At 35.4% G+C, this 16305-nt stretch overlaps 1 protein-coding gene across 2 annotated transcripts in view; it reads left to right on the top strand.

The window, feature by feature from the left end:
• The window catches only part of LOC149805436 (eIF-2-alpha kinase GCN2-like), a 205557-nt gene that overhangs the window by 57787 nt on the left and 131465 nt on the right, over positions 1 to 16305 (top strand). The window lies entirely within an intron of this gene.

Here is a 16305-nt window from a genome sequence, read left to right as displayed (position 1 = left end):
TCTGGTCTTAATGCAGACTTTTTGATAGTGCACATGTAGTGCACTTCCTGCTACTTGGCACACACATCACTGATTCTGCAAGGTAAAAGACAGGTAGGCCTGTTGAACTTTCAGCACCAGAGAAGAAAGAAATTAAATTTGGAGAAAAAAGCAGAAAGTCCCTAGTGAGCTTAGGACCATTTCAGTTAAATTTGCAATGGGTGGGAAGGCAAATACCACTATATTTTTGGGATACTACCAGTAAAAAATAAAATCATAAATTAAAAATGCAGATAAAGTAGTAAAGTTCTTACTGTTGCATAGAGACATATGATTGGATCTCAGTTTCACAGCCTAGTTACAAAATACTTATGTTTCCATTTTTGTGCTACAACTGCTCTTGGTTTATTAATGAGTTTTGATGGGGTAGTTGTTTGGGATTACAGTATGATTATGTATGGGGTACAGTTGTGTTACAGTATGCCTGTCTGTGGGGTACAGTTGTGTTACAGTATGCCAGCCCTTAAGATTTTGCCATAAATCTTACAAAAATGATTTAAAATACAGACACACAAATTGCGGAATTATTATTGTTTGCAGTAAAATCCAGATACTGGCTTGACTCTGATTGATTTAGATATGGGTATCAAATTAGATTAAATGGAATTTGGTCAGAGAACCAGTCTAATGTTACAGGAGTATCTCAGATGCTTTAAATTGCATGTATTTTGCGAGACAAAATGTCTGCATGATAAAGCTGTTCCTTATTTTTTTATAAAATGGCATCCAACAAGTGATACATTTTCAAGACAAAAGGGACATTTGTTAAGACTTTATGGTCATAAATTAAGTAACAGAAAGAAGTAAAACCAACAAGTTTTGTAAAACTGAAAAATAATTTAATTATCAAAGTTATAAAATGAAAATTGAGAAACTTACAGTATTATGAATTAAGTCCAAATAATCCCGCCCGAAATATTACACAGGTCCAAAAGAATAAAATGTTCCAAATTAATTCCAGAACCTTGAATGTACTGGTCTGCCAGTAGTCCATATGTATCACAATGGCAGTGTCCAAAACTTCTTTGAATAATTGCACAGTAGTTCCAGAATAATATCTTAGTCCATTGAGCACTTTGCAATTTAAATAAATAATCCAAACAAATGTTTCCTTTCAAATAATATCTAAACACAACATTAAATACATCTATAGACTGATGTTACAACAAAGACAGGAAATAAGAATGAAATAATTGCCCAATTACTTATATACAAGCATATGGGGCAAAAACACAGTTTGCTCCTACTCACTGTGTGACAGTTTTGCAAATACTCCACATGTTGAAAGAACCCACCTGACTTGACCTATCCAGTGGTAAATAACAATTCAACTACGAATCCACCTGACTGACCTATCCAATGGGAAACAACCCCAAATTTATAAAGAGATATTATTATTAGAAACTTGACAACACCTGTCTATAGATCCTATGCAATATCTTTAAAATAGGATCTATACCCATGGTAAAAAATAATGGCTATAATATATCTTGTTTATAGATGATCACTACAATTTACTGTCATGACAAAAAAAAAGCAGGCTGGGCAACAATTACATTTAATGGACATCATGTGTGTTGATTGGAGTATATCTCATGGCAGGTAAGATGATTGCCATTCCCATGACCCATGTGAAATTTAAATTTTTAAGGATTATGTCAAATTGAGAGATAGCAAGAAGCCATTGAGCTCCATAGGGTTTGGAACTGCAGTTTGTAAAACTTGACTAGAGGTAATTAAGGCTCAAGTAAACTTTACAAACATTTTATTTGAATACAATGTTTACTGTCGCTGCATCAGTCTTGAATCACACAGCTGAGCTTTAAAATGTATTTTTTCCAGCTTGACATTAGCAGTACATGCTGTTTTGTTACACCTTAGTGAAAACTGGCCTAACTTTTGGAAAACAATTAGCAGCCTTACTGAGAAGGTCTTGTTAGGGTTGGCAGGTCTTCTTATAAAACTCTAATTCATAAATATTTGGGGGGCCCCGAGTGGTCTAAAGCGCTCTCCGTTATGGATCACTGCCATCTCACCTCTGTCAGAGTGGGTTTGAGTCTTGGATTCGGCTAATGTGGGTATGTGAGAAAGCTTGCCAGTAGCTTCTCGTGGGTCGGTGGTTCTTTCTGGTGTTTTCCCGGGTTCTTCCTCCGTCATTAATACTGACCGCCATGTATAGCCTATCGTGTGCTGAAAAATGGCGTTAAACCCTACATCAACAACAACATCATAAAGATATACTTACGCATATGAAGGCAAGTTATATATCACACCATTTATATAAAAGTGTAAACTTGAAGGGAAGAATTCTGTGTGCTTATTTTCAGTACTTAAGACCTGCATATAAATTGAAGATTTTTTTTGCTTATAATATATTTTTATGCAACACATGGCATAAGAGAAGAATTCACTTAACTGTTTTGCTATATTAAAGTCATTTACAGAAACTGCGGTATAATTTGATCTTTTGTGGTCAGTTCTTATCCATATAAATATACATGGCGCTCAGGGGAGGCAAGTCTTTTAAAATATATGCCAGGTTACTTTGATTTTACAGAGTTCATATTAAAATAATAAGAAAATTCTAAATTGCATCTATGCATGAGTACCCCACTTTAAAAGTGCCATCCCTGGGTCCCATATATGTTTTAATTGAACAGCCCTCAGTTCAGCAAGTTGTGATTTTGAATTGTTAGCAGCAATGTACATTGTGGATTGTTAAAACTGAATTTACTCAAGAACTGTTTCCCAAATTGGGTGCCTAACTCAAGACTTGCAACTGGCCCAAGTGTAGAGTTAATCCCCAAAACAGTGCAGGATCCAGCATAAGGATACTGCAGATATCCCTGAAAGGTTAATTTGAGAATAAATTGATATGACAGTGCTCTTTGCTTCGAGTGAAATTTGACAAGGCAAATTCATCATAAAATGATCAAAGACCGGAATCTTATGTATATGAAAAGATGAAACGTGAAATTATGAAACAAGTTTACACAGCGATAACATGTGCAGAGAAGTAACTATAGTATGCTGCATATGAAGAAAAAAGATACTAGTTACTGCTTCATAGCATGATTGCCACAACATATTTGAGTACAGTTCTATAAATGCCATAGCATGATTGCCACAACATATTTGAGTACAGTTCTATAAATGCCATAGCATGATTGCCACAACATATTTGAGTTCAGTTCTATAAATGCCATAGCATGATTGCCACAACATATTTGAGTACAGTTCTATAAATGCCATAGCATGATTGCCACAACATATTTGAGTTCAGTTCTATAAATGCCATAGCATGATTGCCACAACATATTTGAGTACAGTTCTATAAATGCCATAGCATGATTGCCACAACATATTTGGGTACAGTTCTATAAATGCCATAGAAATTTCTCAGTGCTTAAAATATGACATCTCGGAGCCTCATTTGCTTCAAAACCAGCATCCTTGAAAATAACTGCAAAAACCAGTTGTAGAAGGAGCGCCAGTAAATAATCTGAAATCACCTGTTGCTGTGTCATGCTTTCCATGGAAGATACTCCATTCATGAGTACAGAAAATTATGCCTCATATGCAGATCCAGATGACACTCTTTAGTGAAAGTAAGATTATGGTGCAGTGTCTTCATAATGGTTGAGATGTTAATGAGATGGCTTACAAAGGCTCAGTCTGGCTGGGTGACTTGGGAAGCAAAGTTCAAATAACTTAGCAAATTTCAAAGCTTTTGTGTTGGTGAATTGGTGAATTTCTTAATGCAGTGGTGCCCATGATTTGACTCCAAGGGATGTACTTCACTCAGCAGAATGTACTTCATTCAACGTGTGTTCACATCTACAATGTACATGTACTGGTACCATTATGTAAATATGTTCTATAGCCTAATTGAGAGCGTTGAATTGAACCACATGGTTGTTCATTGTGCTGTCATACTGGGAATAAATTTTAATGAGTTAGGTATTTACAATTTCTAGGCAAAGTAAAAATGTAATTACTTGTGCACTGATATAATGCATAAACAAACAGTAATTGAGTCAAAAGGGAGAGGTAGTGTTACAGCAACTTGCAGTTGCTAAATTCTTGTCATCGTTTGATCAACTTATACACAATCTAAATTAGGCAATAACAATAAAAAAACAAAAATAAATTACTTTTCAAACAAGTTTATACCATTTCTTTTTAATAATCATGCATGCCAACCTCGAGATAAGTATACATGTAATTTTTTTAATATAAGTTTGCCTAAATAAATGCATTTAGAACTTACCTTGTGCATCTTGTGATGTCTCAGAGTCGAGGGTCGGCTTATACGTTGGTCATGCACTTTTTAGTGTTTATATATGTTCAGTTTGGGTGGGTTGGCTTATACGCAAACAGGCTTATACACGAGCATATGCGGTAATTCTTTTTCTTAGTATAACAAAACTGATTATGTAATACCATTTTATATGTGTATACAAAATGATTCACTGACAGTTTTCATCTTTCCTTCATCTTGTTAAAGTTAAGAATATAAGCTTCACTACCTCTCAAATCCATCAAAACCAGAAAGACGAAAAAAATGTTGTCTTTCATGTCTTTGTTCCATACAGACAAAAGGAATTATCCCTTATCCATTATCTTCCCTTACCCACACTAAATAGCACCAGTAGTAAACTAGTTTAAGCTTTCACTGCAGTAGGAGTAATATCATTATGCATTGCCTTGTAAAAGCCCAAAGATTCCATTACACTGGCATATTCAGTTTTTACAGGTAAAATTTGCCCCTGTACCGGCTGTCTCAGTATCTGTGTACTGACAAACCGAAAAGTGTTTTAAGTCTTGAAAGATAACTGACTCATCATCAAATCTGTCAGAAGCTGATCTATTCTTTTCATGCAACTATAGTCCCATATCTAACTCTGATCAGCAATTGACAAGAACAGCACAGCACCAGAAGAAAAGTCGGCTTTTCTCACCCATGCGATAGAGAAATCTACTTATTTTGCTAACCTTACTTTTCCTGTCTCAGTCTAATCATCTCAGACCAGTCGTCTCAGTCAAGGTGTCCACGCGCTCAGAACTACTTTTAAAAAAGAAACCCTTGTTGTCTTCTGCTGTGCCTGACATAGTTGTACTAATTTCAAACAACAACAACAGTAACAAATATATAACAAAAACATAGTAACTTAGTTAAATCCATATTTGAGAGCACAACATACAAAAACATTTCGAGAGAGACAAATACAAACGCATATGATGTCTAGCTTTTTGGTATTATGCTTGTTCGTTCCACACAGCATGGTCAATTTTATCCTATATCCAGTCCTAGCTCAGTACAATTTTAAATCAGCATCATTAAATATTGCGAAAGTTACCTAACTAGTTTTAAATACTTCGTGTGAAACAAAGTATATACTGTTAGCTACATTTAATGACGCTGACCTGAAAATGACTGTGCTACAGATAGGATAAAATTCTCAATGCTGTGTGAAATGAACAGTATTTATAATAGAAAACACTGCTTCATGCATATAGACTATAGACCTATACACTTCTTAGCCTCCCAACTCTTTTAACAACTACAGAAAAATTAGTAACAGCCAGAAAAGTGTTATATAAAACATGTTTTTTTTTCTAATTTTGTTAAGCATCTCCATTGTGCCCCAGTTGAATCAAAAATATAACTACAATATTTAAAGACAAATAAGGGCTGTTCCAGTAAAACATATATCCCCCCCGGGGACGGCACTTCAAAAAAACTTCTGTAGGAGGTTGTGTTTCGAACTATTTTAATTTTGACAGTGGAAGGTTGGTTAGGAAAATCACTTCTGTTGTGGGTTGTGCTAACAAAATGAGAAATCGTTGGTGGGTTTGTCAGAAAGAAGAAAAAACCGAATATATATTTAAAATCGCATCTATCCCCCTCCTCGCGGTCTAACGTGAATAAAACATTGGGTCAGAAAATGATGCCAGTACATGCGAGTGCACGTACTTTGTACGAATTTGCGTACTTTTAAAACAGTGATACGCATTCGGCAAATTATGTCAACACCGCGGATATAAAAAATGTTCTTTGCGCAGTATGCAATTTTTATTAAACTTTTAACTTTAACTTTAAAAGTACATTTCGCGACGTAATTCGCGCTGCCGCAGCTGTCTCACAGTGCTTGATACGACATCCAGATATCTGGATACTTCGGTTCGACATGAATGGCTGTTAAATGAAATTTGATTCGTTCATTGGCCCTGGAACAGGCATTTTATGGAGTTTTAGCCTTACTTTTATCGTGGAAGTTTTATGATTGCGTGTTTCCAATAAGGGCCACACAGGAAACCAAAATGGTTGAATCACAGCACGGTTTGTCTTCAGACGACGTTTTTCAGTCGGCAAATACTGGCTGGTGATAGCTATGATGACAATGAATTTCATGTATATCGGTCTGTTGGACATTGGAAAAATATCACTGGAAATACCAGTGTGTGATTTTGAGCCCAAAATTGATGTTGAGTGCGAGTCCGATGTACATGTTGGATGGACAATATGCCGGTTATATTTATTAAATATACCCATGTCTAAACCAGCATTCTATGGGAATGTTGGACTTAAAACCCTAATACAGCATTATGGAAGTGAAAAATCTGGCATAAGAGGCAGCAAAACACTGATTCAAGGAAGTGAATCTTTGGCAGGGTTCATGTTAGTGAAAACTGACAGAGGTCTCGGAAACACTTAAAATCACGCGTATTTAGACACCAATTTTTTTTATTTAGGCGGGCGGTAAAATTCAAATACTTGCCAGTCCTGCTTCGGTCACCTGCATAGTGGAAAAATGTGTTGATCAGTTAGCTGTGATATTTACAATGACAGAATTTAGTGGTTGAAAGCCCCCCCGTTGTCACCATTATAAGAATACATCAAAAGAACATGCTGCAATAGCGGCGAGATCAAAGGCTTTGACTGGCAGCTGGGTGGGAAAATCTACTGATATTTACAGTGCTTGAATTTAGAGGCAGAAATACCCAGAGATGTACATGTGGTCATTTATAACAGTACATCAAATAAACAACTTTAGCTTTCATTCGTGTGTTCATTTCCGAGTGTAACGGAATAAGCAGTGCACGTGACCTCGGAATCATGACATGTTGAGACATAGACTTGAATGAGTATTGTGGGGTTCAAAGGCAAACTGACAAAGATTGTGAGATTCAGGAGAGGTCTGCAGTTGCTAGAACTGATAATTTGAAAGGGACATCAGCCAAGTGTATGAAAGTGTGTGATGCCTAGCTTAGTGCTTTGAATAAGACCTTCCTTGGATCGAAACAATTCAGACTCTCTGATGGACAAGCAAGAGCTATGTCAGTGTTATAAAGAATGAAGAAATTAAACTCAATGGCAACCAATAGTTACTATGATTGGCATAGTTTTCTGAGAGGGGACTGCAACTTTTCATGAAGGGACTCATTTTTACCAAAATGGGAGCCATGGACTCTTAGTTTTAAAATCCTAACGAGACCTCTGGTTCAAAACATTTCTTTCTGGGACAGAGATATCCAAGAGAGAATACCCATGGGCCCATACATGTGAGATGTTGAAAATTGCACAACAATAAAGAACAGTAACTTGTTCAAGCTAGTTATGCATATGTGTTTCAGACAGCAGGCAATGAAAGGAGTTCACAGCACAGAATAATATTTGTACATCGAGGAGGAGGATCATATTAAATTCAGAAGCAATTAACAGATTAATGCTCTTAAGGAACATCAGAGACTCCCCATGCAACATAATTAAGTGTGTAGAACAACAAAACAAAAGAATAAAAAGACAAACTTTTGTATCATATGCATATGTATGACCAAATGATGTACATGCTCTCTATGTGCAAAAATTAAATGACATTAAACATAAGAGACTGACTGATCTGTGTAAACTCAAAGCAAGATGGATAAAATTTGACCTGTTTATGTTCGGTTCTTCCATATATATAGATCATGGTGGTATTTTCTGCAGACCTTTTGGCACTTAGTTCCATGCCATCATTTGGTATTTGTATTGCAAAATGGATAACTAAAAAAGTATATTATCTAGTATAATACATTTTTAAGCAGTATCATTAACTGATAATGAAATAAATGAAAAAATACTTGATGTCATTCTGATATATGGATTTTTTTACTACACTAATAATCTGTTCATCCTGATTCTTTTCTTTTTTTTTAAACCAAATCCTTTAGTCTTACTGGTACCAGTGCTTTTAATAAAATTGTAACTTCTATTTTCTTGCACTCTAAATATTTATAATGATGTGTTATTGTCAAAAGGTAAAATGTGCTTAGTATTGTGAAATCTAAAACTATTAATTAGCAAGGGATTAAAGTAAAAAGTGGACAGAAATTATTGCCATATTACAGTGCTGTTAGAAACAACAGAATAGTCGTACAAGATGTATTTTGCACAAAGTTGTAGAACTAGCGCTCGTATTGTCACCACATATTCTACTTAAATAATTATATCATTATTTCTGTATATTCCTATCAGTATTTTCCCAGTGGTAGTAATTTTCTGATCTGATGTTCATTTCTTGTGCAATTTTTACACATCAAGAATAATCACTGTATCATTAAAAAAACAACGTAATCTGCACCAAATTTAGTTGTTTGAGAAGAAATTAATTTTTTTAACCCAAAAATCACTGAAGCTACGAGTTCTTGCATTAAAGTCTCACATTAAATAACATTTGAAGTAGCCACGATAGTAGTTTAGGATGCAACTGTACCAATTTCACCTTTGGTATATCCAAATCTTGAATGTGATGGAGGAACATAGCTCCAAAATAAACACATCAATATTAGAACCTGTTCATTGACTATAAATCAAGTATCCGAGTCCAACTGAATTGCTAGAAATTTTTTAATTCTTTTGACAACATCATAATTAGCTGTCAATTATGGAGTAAGCCTATAGTCTTTATGCCATCCCAACCATGACCCCACCACAACCACGTGACCATGCCCAATGACCTCACAGTAATAATCGCTATACAACTAGAGATGACATCTCTTTGAGAATTTTGATTTCAGTAGAGTTGTAACAGAGTGGAACAGTAAGAAAGAGTGACAGATATTTAAGTGTTAGGGAGATATTTAACAATGGCTATTCCCACCACCACCACTTCCTCACTGGAGATCACACACACACAAAACTTAGAGTACATCCTGAAATCCTGGCAGCATCCCTGCAGAGGAGATAACTTGACTATTCAATTTTATTGGTCTCTGGTTATCCCATGGTATTTCTGTTACTTGAACATTATCTTACAGTGTGTCCATTCAGCATGGTCGAAAAAGGCTTACAACCATTGAGTTGTTCAAGGACTCCCATTACTACAGACGTGAAAGAACGAGAATGATACTATAAATCAGTGAAGATAAAGTAGAGTATATATGTGTTTGACTGTCCCTGATTGGTTGATAATGAAAGTAAGATTTTAGTAAAAACAATCTTTTGAGAGCTTGTCCTACTTGTAACTGAAAAAAGTGAGGGACATTGTTTTATTAACATAATTTCCATCCCTTTACAGACCCGAGTTTGGATGACTCATTACTGAAATCAGCAGCTGACTCTTTGGTGCAGTATTGAAAGCACACATTTCAAATTTGTATAGATCCAGCAAATGGTGCGGCTGTTGTCACGGAATGGTGTAAATGTTGTTCATTAAATACATGTACTCGGGTTTCGTTTCTTTTCGCTGTACAACGATTCCCGAGGGTGATTATATATATGGTCTATGTATTTCGAAATCGTGAGTACGATTCGTCCTATGCCACACGTGCAAGGTGCTTTCGATACAGCAAACGAAAATTCTAAAGGTATAAATACGTTACTGCATGTAAAGGACCTTTACAATACTAATGGTTTTGTCAGCAAGCGGCCTGCTTAAAGGATTCGCACAACTCCAGCTGTAGGGGTAGGTAATTTTTCGGTTTTAAGTGATAACTAGTGTATTTCCATATTTACCTTTGCATGTTTGTTATATAGTTTCCTTTATACAGCATAATGCGTGCATTTCTTTTTATTCTTGTTGCAACGTAGGACAGGATTTATGTTGGTAATGTAAAGCTACATTATTTTTATAAAGAATTATTTACTATTGTCTTATCGAGCAGGGTTAGGTTACTATTGAACCTGTTTTGTAATTGCCATAATAATATAATCTTTATAACTTACCATGTATAACGTCCTTACGTTATGTCTGTATCAAGTTTAGTACACTGTATCGGGTATATTTTCAGCTGTTTTTGATGGTAGGAATATCCGGGGTGTCCGGTGTTGTCTGAAAGTAGGAATATCCGGGGTGTCCGGTGTTGTCAGAGTGTAGAAACGTCCGTGTGTCCAGAGTGTTTAAGGTGCCGGAGCGTCTAATGTCTAGCGTCCGGAGTGTCCAGAGTGACTAAGGTGACCCAGCTGTAGAGCCGTCAAAGGACCAGGGGGTCCGGAGGGTCTAATATTTCAAGTGTCCGGAGGGTCTAATGTTCCGAGTGATCATGGTATTCCGAGGGTCCGGAGTCTATAGCAGTTGTGAAATTGATTCGGAGGAGCTGTGGAGTGGATATGGTGCACGGGTGACAGAGTGCATCTCCACACATGTATTTTATTAGCTGTATGTTAATTTTGGGTTAGTAAGACCCAGAGTATTATTCAGGACTGGAAGGATAGATTGTATATCCGTCCTTGTGTTTAGTGACATAATTTCGCTACCTGAGCGAATACATTTTTTACTATGTGTAAAGACTTACATCGTTTACTATTTTAGTGAACTATATTCATCTTTCCATTATTGAATCATTTGTGAAATCATTTATCCTGTGTTTTAGGGTTACTGAACTAACTGATTTGTATATTTTTTCCATCTTTGAAACTGTGTGTTTTTATGTTAAATAGATCCAATATTTGGATTATAAATACGCACACATCTTCATAATCTACTGCTCATATCATTCACCACATTAAACCATATATATCTGTGTCGTCAAAACGTGTTCTGTTGTTATTCCGAAATATCCCACCCGGTTATCTTGTTACAGCTGTTATGGGTTTTTTCTTCACAAAAGCTGTCATCATAGATGTGTCTATACTGATATAAATTTGATCATGAGCACTCAAAATTTTAAGTTACTAAATTTTAATATCGTGGTGTTTGCACAAATTTACAGTGGTAACTGAATTAGTGCAGAGTCCTGAACTCTTGAGTTTTGTGCAGAAATATGGAATCCAAGCAGAATATATCCAGAAATGTAGAGGTTTTTAATCTTGAATTTAGTCTCCCCATTGTGTTTCACACTGATGTGCATATTCACAGAACATTTTTATAGTAGTAGGAAAAGTAAGTGAGAAATTTAGATACATACATAAACAAGACAAACAGTATGTGGGGGGAGAAGATCATAAGAACAGGCTGGATTGGAGAAGTATAATAAAAACAATAATGAGTAGAAGTATGCCACCTTTTTATGTGTGCAACATTATTTTCTTAGCTTCAGTAAGAAATTTCATCAAAAGGAAGACAATAAAGGGTGTACAGTTAACTAAACCAATATGAATTTAGCTACTTAAAAGCTGTATCAAATTGATGTTAACCTTCTGGTCTGTTTCTGTCCATTCTGGTGATATGTCCACTGAATCAGTATGGTTGGAAAAAATATTTGGCAAATTTAAAAAATTAAAAATCTTTTGGCAGATTCTGCCTGAGAGGTGTGAACAATTTTATTTCTTGGTTTGTTGATTGTAGTTTTTGCTCAATATTTATTACAGATGCATATCATCAGATATTGGTGAATATAGCTTGAATAAGTTATAACAGTTCTAGTTGGAACAATGAACACTGTTAAGAGAAAATTTAAGTGAGCTAAAATGTAAACTTTTCGGCAGTGTGTGATGCAGGATTGCTCAAGACTTTTCCATCTCATATGCTTACCATGAAAAATCCATTTGCACCAACTGATGATGACTTTTAGGTAACTGTCAGAAAGGCATAATTGACGATATTCTGTAGTCTACAAAAATTACTTAAGTAAAAAGTTGTAAACTCGTACAGCTGTGGCAAAAAAATGATTGACTAGTACCTTTGCTGCTGTTGCTACAGTTGATTAGTTGGTTGATTCAGTGTGGTTTGATTTTGGGTTTTTAGGTGATTTGTTTACAATATATTAGGTGGAGGAAGGACCCCGAAAGACCACCAACCTAAATTGGTTGATCTGTGACACAAACTCACTCTGTGAGATGTTTAAGTGATGTAAAAGCAGGCACCTTAGTACACTTGGGCACATGGAGCCTCTGTTGATTTGACGTTTATCTCCAACAGCTGAAGTCATTTAGACATGAGCTCTCGAGGTTTCAGTAGATCAGTATGGCCTTACACCATTTTCAGATGAAGAGAATCTATATATGGCAGCCAGTTTTACTGCTGAAGAAAATCCAAGTCCTTTTGAGACACCAAACACCACTTATGTAGAACCACTGACCTTCCGCAAGTAACTGGCAACATTCTCATTTACACATTGGAGGCAAGTAATCACATGACAAGCATCTTGTACCACTGCCATGAAAGCCCCTCAGATTTGTATCACAAGACAAGCATCTTATACCACTCTGCCATGAAAGCCCCTCAGGCCATAGGTATAAGTCTCATATGAAAGACTAGAAGTGGGAGATAAAACCTGTGACAACTGGATTGAAAGTGCATAATGTTACTGCTAGGCCATCAGTGATGATGATGCTGTTGACAATGCAGTTAACTGCAATGACATTGATTTTGAGTGGTCAGGGAAAAATGATTCCTTGACTTTCATCCATTTTTTTTAATCTATGATATAAAAATGTTTCACTTGCTATATTTTGTTATAACTTTATATTAGTCTTGTAACAAGGCGTAAAAATAAGACATCGGTAACTGAAAAAAATGTTCTTACAAGAAATGATATAGTGTAAAAGTAGACAAATGATGCAACATCACTTCCACAGGCATCATTGTTTTTTTTCTCTGACAAATCATAAAAGTTTACCAAAACATTTATTGGAAAAAATAATAACAATGAATCATAGAATGTGACCACACATTTAAAGCAATACAAGATTAAACTATTATTCTAATCAAAAGCAGCATGCCTGAGAACAAAGAAAAATAGCAAGACATATTGATCACTTTAGGAAACACAGAGTTTAGTAAGGATACAAATTCATGATTTCTGTATTAGAATGGAAATATCTATTATAAAATCTGTATTCATGGATGTTAAATTAGTAGGTATTAAGGGACTGATCAATGACATCTACAAATAATAAGCCATCATGAAAATCTGTGATTTCATAGTATCAGAGACATACTTAGCTGACAGAAAAACAAACAAAAGGACAAAAGACTGTTTATAATGAATGAATATAAATAAAAATATGCAGTAGATCATATGATGTATATAAATTAAGTAGATTACCTCCAGCCAGCTGTCATTTAAATCGCTTCTGTCCCCAACCCAATATTAAAATCGCTTCTACCGCCCACTAACCCATAGCCAGAAATCATGTTAAAAAATATACTTCTGTAGGGTGCAGTGATTATCAATTAAAACACATCTGACGGTGGATCATAGTTTTTTTAAACTGCTTCTGTTGTGGGTTGGTTGAATTTGAAAGTGCCTCCCCACCGGGGGGTATATGTTTTACTGGAACAGCCCTAATGCACTTACCAGCCAGAAGGAATCATTTATCCGCCAATATCTTAATCCATAAGCAAATTTCACTGTAGCACTTGCCATATTTCCAGGACAGAAAAATAAATGTTCAAAGAATCCATGAACTTGAAAGTTTAGCACATGGTTATCCACTAGAATCCATTTTTGGAGGGTCTATTTATACACGGGGGTAATTTTACAATCAGTATTAAGGACAACACAAGTATGTCACACACAGTTTCACCTCCTCCTAAGAAAAGGCTAGTTATATACGATAGTGACACAAATCTTACTTACTTACTCTTCGTTATAGCTTGTACTAAGTATAACTACAGTAGAGCTGAGTAGCCAGTATCGCTTTATTATTTACAATATAACTTTTCAAAATTGGAACTGATGAAAATAAAAGTTTCTTGTAATAAATATTAATTATTTATTGTTGATTTCATATAACATCCATATATTAAATGTGATAATACCTCATTATTATGCGACGTTTTATGTTGTTATTTTTCTTTGCTCACGCGTATAAACTGTGTACTTCAGACGCAACGGTCACACCACAGCCCTTATTAACATATTTATATTAATGTGCTGCATGTAAACATTGGACATGAACACTAGTGCAGAATTCTTTTTACTTTAAAGGAAAATTTGGGTGAGAAAAATCTACGTTGAGGTTTGGACCGAGACAAGGAAATCTCAGTCGCGGGTTTATATTATATGTCTCCCCACTCGGGCAAATAATATAAACCCTTGACTGAGATTTCCTTGTCTCGGCCCAAACCCCAACATAGATTCTATATATCTCTTTGATGGTTTCAGGTGGTGTAATTGCATATATATTTGGTATAATTCTACCTTCCTGGTCTGTTAAAATCATGAACTTGCAGTTAGAGCTAGACTTTTATTTCTTTTTGTTCTAATCAAATTGATATTTGTTTTATGAGGGACTGGCTTGGTTTGTATTTTGCTGCTTTTTATTTATGGATGACCGTTGTGTGATCTTAATAAGCCATGCTAAAGTTGAAGGCTTTCACTGGAACCAAGTCACTGAAATTAAATTTTATGCTGTGCATGTAAACACTTTAGCTATTTGCTTTTTACACGATCTCTGAACCAAATTTGTTAATTGTGCGTGGATTAAGCTGGTGAGTGACATTGTCAATAGTTTCATGAGATTAAAGTAGTTTTCTCTTTACTTTCCACCCAATTTGAAATATTTTGACATTTATGTTGGGGTGTGGGGTCAGAACCAATTGGCTATTGAAAAGTTTGAATTTGCCATCACCTGGAGAAAGCCAGATTAGTGAAGCATAGAGCACATATCTGTTATGTTTTTGTCAGTATCATACAATTGCCATGATGAAATGTGCTCTCTCCTTAAAAAATTTGGTTTTCTCAAGGTTGCTGCAAGAGCGACAGTATTTTGACTGCTCTTCTTATAATGGGTATGTTGAGAATATCTTGCTTTAGATATTTTTACAAAGTTTATTTGACTTTTATTTGGTATTTTCATTTTTTTTTTTGTACAACAACATTGGAAATGGGTTTTTTGTTGATATCATGTGACTATTGGACCGCAGATGTCATGGACATGTACTTTGCAAGATATTTTTAGCCTTGCCATGCAGTTGGCATATACCAGGTAAAATTTTATTACTGCTGTAGTATTCGTCTCGTCTGTCAGTGAATTAATGACATGGCGAATAATATAATTGCAATTTCTGAGAAAATAAATCATCTTTCTATCAATTTCATGCATATAAGGCTCAACCCAAGGTCATTTAAGTTTACTAGGCCCACTAGGAAGTGGCTACTCTATGCCACTGCCATATGGTGGCAGGAAATTCCAACTGTTTGATTGGCAATTAGCTCTGACCCCTGATCCCATCATTAATATCAAAATATCAAAAATGGGGTGGAAAGGGTCAGAGAAAACTCAGACTAGTTACATTACTGTTGTGACTTCTTTTATTAATGCAGTTCCTGAATACATCAGAAACACATTCATTTTCTTTTTCTAAAGTCTTGTTTCCAACATAATATTCCTGAATTTATGCAAAAGATAGACCATGCTTTGATGATATTAGCTAATTATCATTTGTACAGGTAAAATTTTGGCTTCTATCGAGTTTTTCCATCCTTGCCAGTTTGAAATACCAATAGTTAAGTAACCCTAGCAGAATCGCTATATCCTTCAAGATCTTTGTGATTTCAGACCATCCATCCATCCATAAATGTTGTGAGTAATTATGTGTTCCAGTGTCCAAAAAGACTGGTAAACTTTGTTGGAAAGTTTGGTGAATATAATTACTTATTTTTAAAAAAATCTTTGGTCTTATTTGCTTTTTTCAGATTTGAAAAGTTGCATGTAATAGTATCAAATACATGTATACTGTAATTTTGAATTGCAAATGGAGATACTAAGTCAGCGATATTTGCCTCACATGTGCAAAATGTTCTTCTACAACACCATGTAACATTTGCAAGTCTTGGTCAGAGGGGGTCATGTTCTCTCATCCTTAGAAAGAACATCAAGGTGAAAGAGAGGGA

The sequence above is a fragment of the Sinohyriopsis cumingii genome, chromosome 2 (assembly GCF_028554795.1).
Source record: "Sinohyriopsis cumingii isolate HCF-2022 chromosome 2, ASM2855479v2, whole genome shotgun sequence".
Taxonomy (NCBI): Eukaryota; Metazoa; Mollusca; class Bivalvia; order Unionida; family Unionidae; genus Sinohyriopsis; species Sinohyriopsis cumingii.
The sequence above is the reverse complement of the archived record's forward strand: the minus strand, read 5'-3'. Positions and strand labels throughout refer to the sequence as shown.